Source organism: Telmatherina bonti (assembly GCF_933228915.1).
Source record: "Telmatherina bonti genome assembly, chromosome: 3".
In the NCBI taxonomy this organism is placed as follows: Eukaryota; Metazoa; Chordata; class Actinopteri; order Atheriniformes; family Telmatherinidae; genus Telmatherina; species Telmatherina bonti.
Genome location: NC_136621.1, coordinates 30,767,875 through 30,774,138, shown reverse-complemented (window position 1 = coordinate 30,774,138; position 6,264 = coordinate 30,767,875).

The window sequence follows — 6,264 nt, the reverse complement described above, 5'->3', positions numbered from 1 at the left end:
GAGCTATGAGTACATCTTGCTTTGAAGCATGTGTAAGGCACTTGAGCCCTCCAAACATAACTCTTAGTGTTTGGTTTAGAAGAACTTGTTCTCAGCTATTTCTAATGTTTTATTAACTGAAAAGATGGGACAAATATTGTGTAAAGTGTGTTGTTCTACTGATTGCAACTCATTGTGTGCCCAGAACAGATGTGGATGCACCTCACCCGTTGTAAAATGTCTTTACAATTTCTTTTTTTTCTGATGTGTCATTAACTCTGACACAACTGGTACTTGGATGAGGGGGAGGAATGACGGACCATGTCAAGGGCTTTAACTGGCTAAAGGATATTTGTGTTGGTGTCAACTGCTCAAAACCACATGGTGTAATGCACTTAGCTAATTTTGGATGGAAAATTCTGGGTTTTAAGTGTGAGGTCATATTAGAAGACTTGGGAGTATCTTTTCCATTGCTGTCACACAGGATTTGTCAAGTAAACATAAGGAGTTGCTCGCAGCCAATCAGATCATGTTCATACTGACACAGCCTTTGTTCATCATGTACAGGAACACTGGATATCTGATTTGAGCTTTGCAGTAGGCTTCAATGTATCCATCTTTTTGCTTCTCTTTGCTGTGGTGTCATATTGTATGTGGCTTAAAGCACATATGACATTTGTCTGCCAGATCCTGGGTCTGTTGACCGAAAATGCTAAATGTGCTTGTGAACCTTTGGTCTCTCTGCAGTCACGCCTGCATAGAATTGAAATAAGAGGCCTGATCCTGTTTACACATGGAATCAAAATGGTAGATAATAGACCCCAGTTACGATCTTTGGCCCAAAGGGTGTTACAATAGATGATGCTATTGAGTGCTTGTAAAAATACTCAATAAACAATTAAAAATAAAATAACTTTTCAAATCCGCAGTCTTCCTTTCCTAATTACCTTTTTTGGTGAGCAATCATACTAGATAAATTGTTTTAGGCTGGAAGTTTTATTTTTGGGTTTTTAAGTTTAAGTGCGAAATTGTAAGAGTAGATGGTTTGTGTTTAAAGAATTAACACAACATGAAGACTAAACCACATTAGAGCATCCTCTTTAGTTGTTAAAGAAATGTCCAATTATTTACAACTAAAACACAATGACTGAGTATTACTGGCATGCTTGTCTTCCCTCTTCTGGCTCCGCTTCTGCAAACTATTAACTGTTGAAAACACTTTTTATGAGCTTGACTGTAACTGCAATGAGACTGACAAAAGATACTCTCATCAACCTTAGTTTGGTGACATATTGAAAGCATTTGGGCCATTTCCTGAGAACATCACTCTGAGTGTAGAACTTCGTTTTATGAATGCCTGTTGTGGGGGAAAAAAAAAAAATATGTCACAGATGTTTTGTTTCCTTGTTGTTTAGATGATTTTTCACTCACAGCAACTAACAACTATCACCCCACATTAGAAGCTAGGGAACTCACCATTCAATTCACAGCACAGTTAAACACAGTCGCATAGACATAATAGTTTCTTGGTCATGATTGCGCTGATGTTAGTTTTCTTGTTTCACATAGATTTAATACATTTTTGTTATTTGCTGACGTAATTTCTGAACCGCTTAGTCCAATTAAGGGTCATGGAAGCTGGGGCCCATCCCAGCAATCATTGGGTGAGAGGCAGGGTACACCCCAGATAGGTCGCCAGTCCATAACAGGGCCAACACAGAGAGACAAACAACCTTTCATGCTCACACTCACTCTCAAAGACAATTTAGAGTAACCAATCATCTCTACATGCATGTTTGTAGATAGCGGGAGGAAGTCAGAGTACCTGGAGAGATCCCATGCATACATGGGGAGAACATGCAAACTCCAGCACCCATTCCCCACCGAAGCTCAAACCAGCGGTTTTCTTGCTGTAAGGGCCACAGTGCTAATCACTACGCCACCGTGCAGCCTTATTTGCTGATGTTGGAGCCACATTCCACTATAAACATCAAACATAAAAAAAAATAGAACAAGCAAACAGCCATATTCCTTGTAGGTGAAGCAACATGATATCCTATGGCAACCTAAGTAGAAATATCTAATATTAATTAGCAATCTAACAAAAGCATATAATTAAACTATATAGATTTGAAAAAACAATGCAACATCGAGGCAAAATGTAAATGTACATCCTATAAACATGGAACATTGCCATAGACATCTGGATGCTCTAAGTGGGATGGGTTTAAAGTTCATGTATTAAGGATCCTTCCACATACAATATAATGCAAATGTTCAAACCAAAGGAAAATATATCTTTTTGTTTATAGCATTCCATTTCAATAATATTCTATATTCTTTTAACTTGTATTTGTCTTCCCTGGTGGGAAAAGCTGCTTTTATGCACCATTATGATCTTATGTTTGCTCTAAATTGTCTTTCTTTGTATGTATGTTTTAGTACCTGGTTGCTTTGTTTTAAGGGCTTTGAGTTGTGTGTTTTCTGAGAAGATACTATATAAACAAAGTTGGATTTGGTTTGATTTATGAAATGATTATCTTCTGGTCTATTTGGTAACAAAATCTGTAAAATTAACACAAAGCTTCACTTCTTTTAAATGACAAACCACATTGTCCACTCCCAGGAAGAGACCATTGGGATGAGTCTTATACTATTGTAAGCTTGTTTACATGCTCGTGTTTACCCTAACAAGACTTTTTTCTACATTATCTCCATCTGATGAACCCTCAACTATTCGGGTGGAATTTAAAAAAAAAAAGGACAATGTATTTTTTTTCACCATACAGTAAGCATCAATTCAACAGCAAATGATGCTGTCTCAGTCATTGCTCTCATTTACAGAGCAAATTTGGTCAGTGTTCATCAGTGTTGTGGATGCCATTGGTTGTAAGTCATTAGTGGCTCATGTTCTGAGAAGGTTAGCAATGATGGAACGATAAACTGAAGAAAAGAAAGAGACAGAGGAGAGAGCAGTCATTTGGTTGTGAAGGCCAAAGGCAATATGCAGTGCAAGTCCTGAGCTGCTATAATCAGAGAGCATGCAGATGATAAGTCTATAAATAGAAACATGCAGCAGAAGGGACAAAGGCTATTTCCTTTTAAATGATGCAAAAGAAAAAATTGGACTTCTGTACTTTATTGCAAATAAATGGAAGTTGATCAGTCATAATTCTACATATTGTACAATTGTACATATTGTACTGTACATAAATGTGCAGTAACATGAAATATGAGAGCACAGTGGTTATTTTGACTACGTGATATTTGTATAATATATCACAATATCAGACTCCTACACACATCATTAGGGGAACACAATGACAATAAGCTGTGTAAGATTTTAATCAGTTGTTGGGTCTGTCCTTGTAAAAGCTATGTAAATGATAAACAGCCATAAAAATATATATCAGGCAGTGGATGTCAAGCATGGGACTCAAATAGAGTCACGTTTTTTTTGTTTTTTTTTACTAGTTTTGCAGCATTTATAAGTGGGTAAATATCCAGTCTGCATTTTCTTGCAAGTACTGTTTTACTGAATAATGACAGTATGCAACTGCAAACACCCAGATGTTTATATGTAGGTCCACTTTAGTAAGACAGGAAACAAAACTTCTAAAACAAAGTGACAACATGCTCATGACGATCAATGCATGATTACACAGAAGACTCTTGCAAGGTCAGGATTAGCTCATTTGCATGGGTTTAGCTCTGTTGCATTGAGCTCTCATGAGGTCAAGCAAATACTTAAACCTTAAGAGACACACCTCATGTGGCTCCATAAACCTGTGGCCTCCTTCAATCAGAGTTTTTTTGCTGTAGTTGCACAGAGTTCAGTGGCACAGTACATTGGTGTCTGGGCTCATGATAAGAAGAGTTAAAGTTTCATAACTTGTCTATAATTACCCGAGGAGTAGTCATGAGGTATATTGCAAACACAGCATCAGGTTCAAAATGAGAAAAAGCAACAGCTTAGCTGTTGTGAAACACTTACATTGCATTGTGGATGTGACTAAATTCTCAATATGACTATGCTGGCTGTAAAATTTCAAAGAAGGACATTTTGAGGCTAGATTGGTCTCTTGTTTATTCAATTGTTGAAATAGCATTAAAGCAGGAAGTAAATGATGTCAGTTCTCTGCAAATAAACCATCAAATTACAGTGTGCAAGAAAAACACACAAAAAAATGCCTCCTCCATTCTGATCAGGGTGCACTCTGAACTGAAATTACACAGGACATGAAACTGTATTGTTGCCAAGTTGCCTTGTTCAGTTAATTGGTCCTAAAAAGATTAAACAAAACTAGCTAACACAACACAGATCATGATCTATTTAACCCTGGCTTTGCGTTATATCTACATTGAACTTGTGAATTACAATACAATTTGATGTCCAGGAAAAGGCATCATTTAAATGATACAGAAATTAAGTCATGCAAAATGCATATAGGGGAAGCAGAAAGAGAAAAAGGATTTGATAAAAATTTTATACAGCTTGACTTGCAGCTGAATGTGGTTTCTGCTTCGCTTGAGCTTGGTGAACCAAATAGAAAAACATACTTTGTTAATGCCAAATAATTCAGACTCTCCTTACTTCCTGGACATCTTTTGTTTTAATAGAGTAAAAATAATGCACTCACCCGACCACATACATTATGCATTACTTGTAACTAAAAAGAAATAAGCTAGCTACTTTCCAATTAATGCACAGCGACAGGTTTCTTCATTTAATGAATAAAACAGATTTTAACAAAAAACAGAACTGTTAATATTATATTTTGGTTACTTTTTCATTTTGAACATTATGCATGTGCATTTGCTGACATTTATAAAAGTAACAGTCAGAGACTTATTAAATATGATGTGAACTTACTGAGATCTTGCAGCGTGCCATATGCTGTTTACAACACATACCAGAAACAATGTTGGTGGTGGTGGTTCACTTATGTAGGTGTCTTTTCCTCATCGTTCACACTGAACATCACTTCCTCGCTGTAATGTCAAGTCCTGGCCCCTGGCAAATGAAACTGTCTTCAATGCACCACAAACCACAGTTTTACTTACAAGTATTAATAACTTTTCTATTGCTCTAGCAAATCAGACACTTTGCTCTGGCTCGCCCAGTATTGGATCTGATGGGATTATCCTCCACATCACATGAAGTTCAAGTTCTAATGTGCTGCCAGAAGGACAGTTGTATGTTTTAGTCACATGATTTGGACTTCACTTGAACTCGTTTGATGAATCACCACCATAGACTTGACTCAACAGAATTAAAAATAACCTTGAAACTAGGCTCAGTAGCACAAAGGCAAGTTTTTGGTTTTTCACACCTGCTGTGGCAAGCAAAAGTGGACAGCATGTGTGAATTTGACATGAATCACAATGTTGTGTTCTTCACTGTCAATTGATAATACTTACTTATCATATATTCTGGATCTCATTACATTATAATTTCATACAATTACATATTCATGTCATTTGTTTTCATTATTTTACAACAAATTCATGAATTATGACCAAAGCCAAATGTGCAAATTTACTCTGATCTTCATCTACTAGTATAATTAATTTAAGACAGCGTTCAACACTGACATATAAAAAGCATTTTGTGTCAAAAAAACAAACAAATCTTTAAAAACACAAATGAAACTTTACTGAAAACAGGGTAAATGTTAACTCCTGATGTTTAAAATCTTGTTATAACATACGATTTAATAATATTAGGCCGACTCCATTGCTTGTAGCTCATAATATACATTATTTTAGTACAATCACTGCTTCCTTCTGAGGAATAGCTTTTTAAAATTAAATGGGACTTCAGTTTTTTTTTTAATTTATATATATATATATATATATATATATATATATATATATATATATATATATATATATATATGTATATATATATATATATATATATATATATATATATATATATATATATATATATATATATATATATATATATATATATATATATAGTCATCCTAGTCATTTTCCGAACCGCTTATTCCAATTCAGGGTTGCGGGGAAGCTGGAGCCTATCCCAGCTGGCTTTGGGCAACAGGCAGGGTACACCCTGGACAGCTCGCCAGTCCATCGCAGGGCCACACAGAGAGACGAACAACCACACTCACGCTCACACTCACTCCTAGGGACAATTTAGAGTGACCAATTAACCTATCATGCATGTCTTTGGATGGTGGGAGGAAGCCGGAGTACCCGGAGAGACATATGATAAATATATATGATATATTTATCATATAAATATATGATAAATAT